The sequence below is a fragment of the Phyllostomus discolor genome, chromosome 1 (assembly GCF_004126475.2).
Source record: "Phyllostomus discolor isolate MPI-MPIP mPhyDis1 chromosome 1, mPhyDis1.pri.v3, whole genome shotgun sequence".
NCBI lineage: Eukaryota > Metazoa > Chordata > Mammalia > Chiroptera > Phyllostomidae > Phyllostomus > Phyllostomus discolor.
The window spans coordinates 80,333,011-80,346,964 of NC_040903.2; the positions used below are offsets into that span (position 1 = coordinate 80,333,011).

Genomic DNA, 13,954 nt, shown 5'->3' on the forward strand with positions numbered 1-13,954 from the left:
TATGAGCTCTCTGATGTAGAGTAAGGATTAAGTACAGAAAAAATGCTTTGGTACGCTTCTGACACTCATATGCTTTTCTCCAGTATGAATTTTGTGATTTTGATTATGGATTGATTTCTGGATGAAGGTTTTGTCACATTGTGCACATATGTAAGGCTTCTCTCCATTATGAATTTTCTGATATTAAGTGTAGACAAGCGCATAAAGATTTGTCACATTGTGGACATTCTCAAGCCATCCCTCCAGTATGAATTTTCAAACATGAGTAAGTCTTGACGAGTTCCTAAAGGTTTTGTCAGATTGTGTGCATTCATACGGCTTCTCTCCAGTATGAATTTTCACATGTTGAGTCAGGTGTGTCTTCTGCCTAAACATTTTGCCACACTGAGTACATTCATAAGGCTTCTCTCCAGTATCAATTCTCTGATGTTGAGTAAGGTTTGAAGTCCTGCTAAACACTTTGCCACATTGAGTTCACTCATAAGGCTTCATTCCAGTGTGAATTCTCTGATGTTGTGTGTTGATAGGTCACTAAAGGCTTTGCCACAATGTGTACATTCATAAGGCTTCACTCCAGTGTGAATTCTCTGATGTTGTGTAAATGTTGATGGGTCACTAAAAGCTTTGCACAATGTGTACATTCATAAGGCTTCACTCCATTGTGAATTCTCTGATGTGAGTAAGGGTTGAAGTCCTGCTAAAGGCTTTGCTACATTGAGTACATTCATAAGGCTTCACTCCAGTGTGAATTCTCTGATATTTTGTAAGTGCTGATGTGTCATTAAAGGCTTTGCCACATTGAGCACATTCATTAGGCTTCCCTCCAGTATGAATTCTCTGATGTTGAGTAAGGTTTGAAGTCCTGCTAAACACTTTGCCACATTGAGTACATTCATGAGGCTTCACTCCAGTGTGAATTCTCTGATGTTGTGTAAGTGTTGATTGGTCACTAAAGGCTTTGCCACTTTGTGTACATTCATAAGGCTTCTCTCCAGTATGAATTCTCTGGTGGTAAGTAAGGTGTGAAAACTGTGTAAATGTTTTGCCATATTGTGTACATATATATGGTTTCTCACCAGTATGAACTCTCTGATGTTGATTCAGTTGTGAGGAACACCTAAAGGCTTTCCCACATCCTCTACACTATATAAGGCTTTTCACCAGTATGAAATCTGTCATGATGAGCAAGATTATACAACTTGGTACAGACACCACCACCTTTACTACATTTGAAAAATTCTCTCGTATATGAATATGCTGATATTCATTAAAGTTTGAGGACTGACTAAAAGCATTAGCACATTCTGTACATTTACCAGGGTTGGGTCCAGTGTGAATGCTGTGATGATTAGTAAGGTTTGAGGTAATCCAAAAGGCTTTGCCACATTCTTTACACATATCAGCCTTTAGTCCAGGATAATTGTTTTTATGTAGATTTACATCTGAAACCTAATGTCCTGTTTTACCAGGATCTTCAGATTTATGTTCTTTTCTGGTACATATTTTGTTAACTGTATTTAGGTAAGGTATTTCATTGAAGACTTTCCTGCATGGTAAATATTTGCAAGGTTTCTCCATGACAGCAATATCCGTGTCTTCAGTACTATTTGAAGAATGCTTTAAACACTTGATATGTTTATTTCTCCTGTTTGTGTTTTCCACAATAGGAAATACCTGAGGTATATTGTGGTTTGGCATTTGGTCAAAGATGTTTGCCCCTTTATACTGCTTGTTTGGAAGCTGACTCTTTAGATGGAGATTAGGATTTGATGTGTGGGTAAAATTCTTCCAATGCTTATTGTATTGATATCTTCTGTCCTCACCACACATACCCTGGGAATCATTAAACACAGAAAGGCCTTTATTGACATCCATAATTTCATTAACCACATTCACTAATTTTCTAATAAACATTCTGTGATACCTACTAAACCACATTGGTTGTATTAAAAATCCCTCCCAAGTTACTAAAAATATTATACAGTGGAATAAAAGAAAATGTTATTACATCCAAAATTATAATATTTCTTAGGAAAGTGGTGGTGAAATTTATCACATTTGAGCTTTATATGTGCATTCCAAATGACTATATTATATACACTGTTCACTGAAAATTTATTCTCACTCTTCATTTTAAACAATTCAAATCATTACCCAGAACACACATTATAAAATTGCCTAGACTTTCTAGGCAGTCTTTAGAACAGAGGTGTAAAACACATCTACATCTGGGGCCATATCAGTCTCACAGTGGCCTTTAGTGGGATGTAAGTATTTTTAGGAGTGTGCAAATGTAACTATCCCTTAACTGTGGTCAAGGAATTTGGTTTTACTGCCTGGTAGAAACAAGTCCGGTGCTGAATTAAAGAAAGCAGAGGGCCACCTTCAGCCTTCCAGCATTGTGTTGGCCACCTGTGCTTTAGAAAAATGCATACATATAAAATATTGTTTTTAGTCTTCCTTTTTGAAAATTCATTCATCTGCAAATAGAAATGATTTGAGGTGGACATTTTCCAAAATTTGTATTTTTTAAAAGATATTTAGATAACAATGATTTTTCATGAATCATTTTTCAAAGTTAGTTCTCTCAATTTAAACATCCTTTCTTCTCACACACTTTCTTATCAGTATCAAAGGCACACCTCTCATATCTTACCAGTGTTTTTTCAAAGAATAAATCTTCTATTCCTGACCTTTGCAAGAAGTCCTGGCTTTCTCCAGGTGACACAGCTGAAAGACACAAAATCTAGGTTCACAATTGTGAAATGCAGGTCAATGAACATTTAAGTTACAAGAAATTGTTTAGGAAATTACTTTATTGAGTACTTCAAAAAACTTGAAATATTTTCAGCAAGACCAGGTATGGTACAATGAGAAAAGGCACATAAAATAGGTACAGCAGTGCATTGCACTTGGTAAGCAGTGTCCTCACATTGTGTGGCACACAATGGAAATAGGATACAAAAAGTCCCCATCCCCCGTTGGTTTTTAGACACATAGAGGGTCCAGTGTTTTCAGTGATCTCACTGTTTTCAAGCCTCTTCAAAATATTTGTTTTTTGTTTTGCAGTATACACGCTGTTCCCACCATAAAAGCATATGATTAACATCATAGTGCACACTAAAAAGTAGTGCAATAGTTGAAACACCAGAGAAACCAGTGAAATGAAGACTAATATGAAGCATAAAATTATACCCTGGTCTTTGAAAAAGAAACATACAGTATATTAAACTTTAAACTCACACAGAAACAAAAACAAACAGACAATACTTGTGTTTACAGAAATTATAGTTTGAACTAGGGGTGAGTGTGATTCCTTTGTTTTTAACCTGGAGAAATTAATATCATAAAGCCTAATTGTTTATCATTCTGAACCTCAACAAATATATCAAGACAGGAAAAAGAATTCCAACCTCATGTGCAGAAACTAAAAACTATCTATAAAAACTTACATTCCTTATATTAAAAATATATTAATTACTTAATGAAAAATTGAAAAAAAAACATCTGAAAATAGAGACATAGGAATATATAGCAACTCTTTAATATTAGCAAATCTGTAAGTGACCAAAATAAAAATGAAAAGAGAGAAAATATAAAAAATAAGTCTAACAGAAAATGAGAAGGTAAAATCACAATATTCAAATTTAAAACTTCATTAAAATAGACAAATATTTACTGGTTGCCTATTTATGTCCCCAACCAGATGCCAGGCCCACAACCCAGGTATGTTCCTATTTCCAGAAGTAAAAGTGTGACCTTGGCTTTCAACAATGACACTCAACAAACTGAGCTATTCAGGCCAGTACTAATTCTATTAGGTCTTAACTCAGTAAGAGAAGAGATTATATGACATTTGGTTATTTTTTTGTGATAACACCCAAAGGAAATCTAAACACATAGCAACAATTAAATGGCATTACACCAAACATACAACTCCTGCATATAAAGCAAACAACCAGTAGGTTAAAATCACATTCTGTAGAAGGATGGGCATTTTCAAAAGTATTTGATAAATAGTTAGTATCCAGGTTATATGAAATACTTTTATAAAACATCATGAGAAAACAAGTAACCCTATTTTTAAAATGGTCACCTATATGACATTAATCTATAAGAAAAAAAATCAGGAATACATAACAAAATGAGACAGATTCTTTCATAAATGGTCTTATAGAAACTGAACTAATACACACAAAACATTGTAAGTAGACCACTTTCTTATGACATGTACAAAATAAATTCAAAGTGGATTAAAACCTAAAATATAAGACCTGATACTGTGAACTAGAAGAAAGGACAGATGACAAACTCTGTCATGACTCTTACTACACATATTTTAGGTATAATATGGTAGGCAGAACAAAGAAGAGACAAAAAAAAAAACAAATAAGACTACAAAGAAACAAGTTTCTGCATGGCAAAACAAAGCATCAAGAAAACCAACAAAACAAATTACCGAAAAGGGGAAGGTATCCACAAATAATGTTAAATATTCAAAGTATACAAGGAACTTACACAACAACAACAAAACAATTTTATGGAAAATTGGGGAGCACTGGCTTGTGTGTTCAAAGGATTGGATTCTGGCCTCCAAACCAAAGGATTGCCAGTTCCACAGTCAGTCTAGGTACATGTCAGGGGTGAGGGCCAATTTCCCAGTTTGAGTTCTGCAAGAGACAATCACTCATTGAGGTTTATCTATTGCTCGTTCTCCCTTCATTCTCCTTTCTAAAAATAAATAAATTAAATTAAAAATTTTAAAAAAGGTACAATACAAAGAAAAATGGGAAGAAGACCTGAAGAGATATTTCTGTACAGAGGACATAAGGATGGCCAATAGGCAGATGAAAAGATGTTCAGTACCATTCTCATCATCACAAAAATGCAAATTGAGACTACAGTGAAATAGCACAACACACATCTCACCATGGCTATTATCAATAAATCAAGAAACAATGACTACTGGCAATGATGTGGAGAAAGGAGAACCCTCCTGTACTGTTGGTGAGATTATAAATAAGTTGGTGCAGCCACTGGAGAAAACAAGATGGATGTTCCTCAAATATTTAGAAATAAGTACAACAGGACACACAATACCATTTGTGGGAATTATCCAAACAATAGTAGTACACACATTTCTAATGATATATACCCATTTATATCCACTGTAGCATTATTTACACTAGTGAAGATGAGGGACAGAATGAAAAATGGTTTTAATTTAGTGACAATAGAGGTATTCCAAGAAAATCTAACGATTGTTAATAGAACATAACAAGGATGGTGTGCACCTCATCAATGTATTCTGGCAGCCAAGGAGAGTGGATTGGAATGTGCATATGTGAACAATGATGACTTCACTGTACTACCAGTGGGGGCAGTAGACCCTGGTGATTCTGCATGTGTATTGTGCGGCTTTCACATTGAAAATGACTGGGGGAGTAAAACAAAGAATATGCATCAGATATTCTGATAAGTTTCACCATTTCTCCATGGATTCTATTTAGATGATTCAGAAGGCTTTCACAATGGGCAACTGGTGAATAGCAGCTTCAACACAAGAGGGCACCATTTGGCACCTTTTCTTATGTAGAGTGTCTTGGTGAAGGATCCAATAACCCAGGTCACTCAGCTTCCTTATAGCACATTATTTGGGCCATGCAGCTTCTAGTTACCTCAAAACTAAAATTACTTTTGAAAGGGAAGAGATTTCACACAGTTGATGACATTCAGGAAAATAGGATGGGGTAGATGATGAAAACTGGGAAAACTGCGTGAGGACCCAAGGAGCTATCTTTGAAAGGGAGTGAGGTATCATTGTCCTATGAAAAGTGATTCTTGTATCTCCTTCAATAAATGTCTTCAGTTTTCATATTACATGTCTACAAACGTTCTAAACAGAAGTTGTTTAATGATAAAAAATTATATCTCAAAACATTTGCTTCAATCATGACGAATGATGTGCTTCCTGAAGAAATGAAAAAGAAAAACAACTTGCAAATATAACTTCCATGTTATTGATCAATTCAGAAAATTTCAATTTACACAGTATAAACTTTTTTAAAGATTGTATTTATTTATGTTTAATGAGGGGAAAGGATAGAGAAAGGATGTGAGCAAAATATCAGTATGTGGCTGAGTATTCTGCACACTACTTTGGAATCCTGGTGAGAAACCCAAGAGTGTCCTTGACTGGGAATCGAACAGGTGACCCTTTGGTTCACAGGCTGGTACTCAATGTACTGAGTCACAGTTGCTAGGGCCAGTGCATACTTTTCAAGGTAAATCATTAACCAGCTTTGTCTCTCAACACATGGTATTAACATTTAAACTGCATATCTCAAATCAAACAGTAAGCTAAAAAAGAAAAAAAAATCAGAAAAGCAATCATCATGAGGAAAAAAGGGAACCCATGAACTGATAAGAAAATGTATAACTCCTGACTGGTGTGGCTCAGTGGACTGAGAACTTGCCTTTGAATGAAAAGGTGAGCAGTTTGACCCTTGGTAAGGGCTCATGCATTGGTTGTGTGTCATCTCTCCATTTGGTGGTGTGTGAGAGGAAACTGATCAATATGTTTCTTATGCATCGATGGTTCTTTCCATTTCCCCCTTAAACCTCTCTAAAATAAGATAAATAAAATATTTTAAAGATACATACAGAAAAAGTTGGTTTCTAAAAGACCCTCGATGTCTTATGTCTTTTATAAAATGGACATTAAAAGATTGAAAATTAAAGAAAGTGCACATTTGCCCTGGCTGGTGTAGCTTAGTAGATTGAGTGCAGGCTGTGAACCAAACTGTCACAGGTTCTATTCCCAGTCAGGGTATATGCCTGGGTTGCAGGCCGTGACCCCCAGCAATTGCTCATTGATGTCTGTCTGTCTGTCTGTCTGTCTCTCTCTCTCTCCCCTCCCTCCCCTCTCTGAAAATAAATAAATAAAATCTTAAAAAAGTGCACATTCAAGCAACATGGAACCCCTATGAGAAAGATCAGAATCCAGAACACTGGCAAGAGCACATTCTGCTGTGCATGTGGAGGAAATGGACCGCTCATTCTTTGTGGGTGAAAATACAAAATATTACAGCCACTTGTAAGGAGTTTGGAAGTCCTCACACAACTAAACCTACTGTTATTATATAAACCACAAACTGTGCTCCATAGTATTTAACCAAAGACCTAAAATTTTTATCTATACAAAAGCCAACAAGGGGCTGTTTTTAGAAGCTTCATTCATAAATTCTAAAAAATCAAAACAGAGAAGATATCTGCCAACAGCTGAATAGATTTCAGTAAACTGAAATGTATGCAACAAAATATTTCACATTAAAGAGATAATATATCAAGGCATGAAACACACCGAACTTCATGGAATAAGAGGATATGATCTGGCTGAACCCATGCTCAGTTGGTTAGAGTGTCTTCTAGATACAAAAAGTTCACAAGGTTATATGCCCCTCAAAATTATTCAATTGAGGATTTGCAAGAGACATTTGCATACCTGTGTCAATTGTAGCATTATTCAGAAAAGCCTGGTAGGTGGAAACAAACCCCAGGTCTGTGAATAAATATATTGAAAATGTAGTATATACAGCGTCAATTGCTGTGGCTCAGTGGCTGGAGTGTCAGCCTGTGAACAAAAGAGTTCCTGGTTCTATTGCAAGTCAGGGCTCATGTGTGGGTTTTGAGCCAGGTCCCCTGTAGTGGGCACATGCATTGCAAAAACACATTGGTGTTTCCCTTTCTATCTTCTTCCCTTCCCCTCTCTGCAAAGATGAATGAATTAAAATCTTTTAAATGGATATGAAAATGTAGTACATATATAAAATGGAATACTGCTCTGCTGGAAAAGAGAAAATACTTTCTTACCAGAACCACAAAGTCAAACTAGAACATGTTCTGAGTGAAGCACAGAAGTCACAAAGACACAGGCTACAGCATTCCACTTAGGGGAGTTCTAATGGAGTCCAGCTCAGATAAAAGATAATGTACTTACCTGAGCCTTGGTTTTAAAGAGAAGGTGAAAGAGGTTGTTTAATGGATATTGTGATATTTCTGTGAGATGGAAGTTTCCATCATTTACATGCACAATTGAACAAGGATACTTAGTACGACTTAACTGTACTGTTAGAGATAATTAAGAAAGTAGATTCTTATTTATATGGTTGGTTAAATAAATGTAAAATAAATAATATCTGAAAGAGAGAGCTATAAATCTTTTCTTTTTTTACTTTAACTTATTATTTTTTTTAGTTCAGTATATGTAAGAATCTGTGAAAAGATTCAAACCCATTGTATAAAAGGCTTTGCTTCTAATTTATAAACTAAACTGAAAATTCAGCTGTTCAAAGGCCAGCATTCACTAAATTAAATAATAGAATTCTGTGTGGAATCAGTAACTGATACACATTTGATCGATAAAGTAATGTGTGTTAAGCTACCATGCAGAACTATACAACAATCAAATGCAGAAAAATGGAAAATAAAATGTACCCTGTCTTGGTTATAAGAGAACTAAGTATTCTTGGAGGCTAAAGCTTGATTAAGCACTCAAACACTACAGAAAAACTTATTTTTAAGAAAAAAGTAAGCTCGACATTCTTTGTTCTCAGCACACATTTCAATTGTTTCCAGTGGAACCAAAATCTCCACAACCCTTCTCAATGCCATCCAAACCTTGAACATCCCCTATTTCTGTATAAGAAACCCATTCACAAATGTGCTGTGCAATGGGGTCACCCTTTTTATTTTCAAAGTTCCCTTACCAACATTCAACAGTACAGCACCAATATTTTCTACGTAATCTTTATCTATGACACCAGGTGCTACATCTAGGAAGTGCTTTGCAGCAAAAGCAGAACATTGATCTACTCTTTCATAGGACTCAGCAGCAAGAGCAATCTGAATGTTAGTTTTCCAAGGGCTTTCTCCTTAGGTGGTGCTGTGCAACCATTGACACTGTACAGGTAAGAGCCAGCCACCTGTGTAGATTCCTTGGTCGCAGTGGTGGAGTGCTCTCAGAGCACAAGGATAGGTTTTCCTGAACCGCCCTCCTCTGCAGGACACTGCTCCTTGCTGGAAGAGATGGTGTGTACCTCTTCAGGCCATGGTATGGCAGATAGAATGCAGGCACAGGCATTCTCTGTCACAAGCTGTGACAGAGAAACAGGAGGTGTGAATCAAATCTTTTAAAAAATTGCATTCAACTTAGGATAGTTTTTTTAAGACTTTATTTTTATTTATTTTTAGACAGAGGGGAAAGTGGTTGAGAAAAATCAAGGTGAGGTGGCCTCACATGCACCCACTGCTGGGGACCTAGCTCACAACCCAGGCAGGTGCCCCAGCTGGGAATTCAGTCATGGACACATATAAAATGAAAACTATTTCTGTAACTCAAAAGACCAAATAGCCATTGACCATTAAACAAGCACAGAAAGAAACAAGATACTTCATGAAGTGTAAGAAAAAAAAAAACACAGAAATGAATTAATTAACTAATTAATTGATTAGTTAATTATTTAATTTAAAAAATAATGACAATTGCCATATGGCTTATTTTTATGTGAGTTGAGTCCAACAATGTCTTAAGTACTGATCTTAAAACTATCATTTACTTTAATAATATGGAAGAAAAAAAAAACGTAAAAAGTCAAGTAACAAAGTTTGGAGACTTTATCATATATAAGGAATCACTGGAAAAGCTGTAAGGATAATGACTGACTGAGACTGAGAGATGCTGATGTCCAGGTCTTTCTCTTAAAGGGCCTGACACAGACTTACCAGGACTCATAACTCCTGACCTTCAGCCTTGGGACAACAGATTGAAAGGTGCTAGGAACATTCAGGGAGTGAGTCCACTGCCTGGCTTCAGGGATAAGGCTGGAGGCGAAGCCTTTTCCCACACAGAAGTCACCTGAGGACATTCTTTCCTGCTGAGCCCTCCTCACAATAGAGCTAGAAAGTGCTGTATCAGAGTCCCCACTTACCTGGCTAATGCTATGGTGATTTCCTCAGTCCTTGTGATTCCCTGAGACCTTGCCCCACACCAATTGAGAATTCACCCAAGCCATATCCAGTGGCTTTTCAATAAAAATGCCCCCTCTTGCCTCATGGTGTAGGCTCTCCCAAATCTTCAAAATGGCTGGATCTGCCCTCTGCATGCTCTATACTTCTCCCTTGATGGCCCAGGAAAAGTAAAATGAAATGTCCTTTCCACATTCTTTATTTTTGTTCAAGTACAGTTGTCTCCATTTCCCCCCATCTCTCCCCAACACAGACAACCCTACTTCCCCACATTGATCCTAGCCCCCATTTAGTTTTTTTTTTTCTTCCCTGGGTCCTTTATACATGTTCCTGAAAATCCTTGCACTTGTTCTCCCATATTCCCTCCCACCTCCCCTCTGCTTACTGTCAGTTTGTTCTTTATTTCCACGTTTCTGGTTATATCTTGCTTGCTTGTTCATTTTGTTTATTAGTTTCCTCTTAAAGGTGAGGTCATATGATATTTGTCTTTCACCACCTGGCTTATTTCATTACCATAATGCTCTACAGATCCATCTGTGCTATCCCAAAGGTGAGACACTCCTTCTACCCAAAGAACCCTGACATAACTATTCAAAAGAACCCATGCACCCCAATGTTCATAGCAGCACAATTTACAATGGCCAAATGCTGGAAGAAACTTAAATGCCCATCAGGAAATCAATGGATCAAGAAACTATGGTGCAGGTGCACAAGCACAAGCACATTTTGAAGTCAAAGAGAAAAGTAGATCGTCTCATGTTTGGGAGGTGCATTGTCATACAAGAAAACCACTGAGTCTAAACTTGTAGGGAGTCATTTGCAACCCCCAAAGCTTAAAATGTATAAGTTAGAAAACATGACACATGCCCCCACGATTTCTGGGATTTCTGTCATAAACTCCAGGATCTCAACCATGTCCTTCACGAACTCCATTCTTGGCGCAAAAGCACAACTTAAAAACAGAGAAAAAGCCTTAATGCATGGTCTATCAGAAACATGCACAGATTTTCCAAGTCCACAAAGCAATGCAAGAGGAGCCAGATCATGGTGGCCCTCAGAGTCCCAAAACAACTTAATTGTATACATTGCACACTTTTTTTTAAAGATTGTATGTATTTATTTCTATATACAGAGAAATTTGGCTGACACTCTTCGTACAATAATAGAGGTCACTGGAGTCATGGCAGAATTCTGAAAGCATGTAAGAGCATAGGATACTGTTGGAGATGAACTGGCCCTTTGTGACTGCAACAGAAATTGCCTAGGATTTTCAACATCCTTTCCACTGAAGCACAGCTTCCCAAACCACACTTGAAAGTTTGGCTTCCTCTGAGATCTTTTTGTTACTCACTTGTCACATCTGACTCTGCATTTTCACTTACCTTGGGGGGTGGATATTGACTTTTTCCTGGAAACATTCCAGCTCTCCTGCATTTGTTCCAAAAATGGGACCAGACCTGGCTTAGAAAAAAACAAGACCTGTGTACAAAATATTATTATTTTAAACATTCCTCACTTCCAATATACACTGTTCTCAAGTAAGAACACTGCAGGTAAATTGAAATATTATAGAAGATCACTTTGCAAAGTACTGTTTTCTGATGGCCTTAACTGTTCAAACAATTCATAATTTTTACAATGGGTTCCTAAGGTCCATAGTTCTTGAAGCCATTATTTTCTACAGGAGATAACTTCCAAGTTCTCCCTTGTGATTATGAACCTGAAAGTCTACCATACAAAGTCAAGTTTGCGAAAGGTGTTATATAAATAAAATCATGTCGGTGGGGCATGCAATGTGAAGGAAGTCAGCCTCACCCAGGGAGACCAGGTTGCTGTAATTTTCCATCATCACATCTGAGTACAATTTCCGCTGACCTGGGTCCAGGCATTCCAATTCCTCCCAAGAGAAATCTACTGACATATCCTTGAAGATCAAAGATTCCTGGGAAAAAAAAAGAGGCAAATTTATCAAGAAGACACCAGCACAGTTCTCAGTGTCATCTAACATGAAAAGTGTTAGAAGTCGTTTTGACCTAGGTGATATCCTGCATCATTCAGGAAGGACACTTTGACTCTCTATCACTCTCTAAGGTATTTTGTAACATCAACAAGTGAGGATAATACATGTCTACCAATCCAATGCAAAGACATTTTTATTTTAGGAAAATGAACTTTAAAATGAAGGAACAGACGCAGGTATATGGATTGTTGAATGTGGTATTTGTATCATTCAGAATCAGTTGTGTATACTTCTCCGCTACAAAAGGCATCGTGAGTTGAAAGTGTAAGTAACTTCTTTAGGTTTCATTCAGGCAACAAAAAAATGTCCTTGTGTTAAAATGCAGATTTTGATTTAAGAGTTGTGGGTGATGCCTGTGTTTCCACATTTTTGAGAATTTCAGTTGTTTAAGTATGTTTTATTGATTATTCTGTTATAATAGTCCCATTTTTCTCCTCTTTTCACCATCCACTCTGCAACCTCCCTGCTCTATAATTGTTTGACTAAGTTCATGTCCATTGGTCATACAAATAAGTTCTATGACTTCTCCATTTCTTATACTATTTTAAATTCTCCCTATTTTGTACCCACCATTTAGCTTCTTCTTCCCTGTACCTTCCCCGCCATTCTCCCCTGGCCCCCACGCTGCTCTTCACCCTCCATAGGATCTCCATTTCAGTGAATTTGTTCCTCTTCTACTAGTTTGTTTATTTTGTGGTTGATTTGGTATTGCTTTAAAGGTTTAGTTGTTAATATTGTTTGTTTACTGCCCTTTCACTCTTCATATTTTTGATCATCTTCTTTTTCTTATACTGAGTACCTTGATCATTTCATGTAAGGTCTTGGTAATAATGACCTCCTTTAACTTGGCCATACCTGGGAAGCACCTGATTTGGCCTTCTGTTCTAATTGATAGTCTTGCTGGTTACATTAATCTTGGATGTAGGTCCCTACCTTACATGACTTTGAATACTTCTTTCCAGCCCCTTCTTGCCTGAAAGGTTTCTTTTGACCAATCAGCTTATAGTCTTTATGGGAACCAGTTTTTAGGTCACACTCCTTTTTTTTGTTGGTGGGTTTAACATTCTTTCCTGATCTTTTATCTTGGGTAATTGAATTGTGATTTGCCTGGGTGTATTCCTCCTTGGGTGCAACTTCTTTTGGACTCTGAGAGCTTCCTTTACTTGCACCTGTATTTCTTTCACCAGATATGGTAAGTTTTCCTTCATTATTTCTCAAATCAGTTTTTGATTTCATCTCTCCCTCTTCCTCTTCTTCCATGCTTATGATTAGAATGTAGGAAAGTTTAAAGTTGTACCAGAGCATACTCAGCCTCTCATCTTTTTAAATTCTTGTTTCTTCATTCTACCCTGGTTAAATATTTCTTCTATCAGGTCCAAATTATTGATTCCAGTCCTGGTTTCCTTCATTTCCATGTTGGTCCCCTGTATAAGTTTCTGTATTTTATTTTGAAGTACCTGCACTTATTACTTTCTTTTGTAGCTCTAGTCAACCATTTCTATGAGCACCCTGATTACCAGTGTTTTGAACTGTGCACAGAGTGGTTGGCTACCTCTTTGATGCTCAGTTCATTAAAAAAAACATTTTATATTTTAGAGAGTGGGAAGGGACATTGGAAGAGAGTAAGGGAAACACCAATGTGTGGTTGCCTCTAGCATGCCACACACTGGGAAACTGGCCAGCAACCAAGACATGTGCCCTAACTTGGAATTAAACCAGAAACTATTCAGATAACAGGCTGGAAGTTCATCCCTTGAGCCACAGCAGCCTGACATCTTTTACTGGAATGTTGATTGATTCTTTTCATTTGGGACATATTTGTCTGTCTCATTGTACCTGTTATATCCCTAGGGGTGGAACGTCAGGTATTTGCCATGGAAGGGCAATCCACTTAGCTGGGTTGTGATG

General features: G+C 37.1%; 1 long non-coding RNA gene across 1 annotated transcript in view; it reads right to left on the minus strand.

Moving 5' to 3' along the window:
- LOC118500498 overlaps window positions 1–11,758 on the minus strand; it is a 25,873-nt gene extending 14,115 nt beyond the window's left edge. The window contains exons 1-2 of the long non-coding RNA XR_004903048.1: window positions 11,747–11,758; window positions 4,993–4,996 (exon numbers count right to left, since the gene is read on the minus strand). This is a non-coding gene — a long non-coding RNA (uncharacterized LOC118500498). The remainder of the gene's footprint in view (window positions 1–4,992; window positions 4,997–11,746) is intronic.
- Window positions 11,759–13,954: the final 2,196 nt, after the last annotated feature.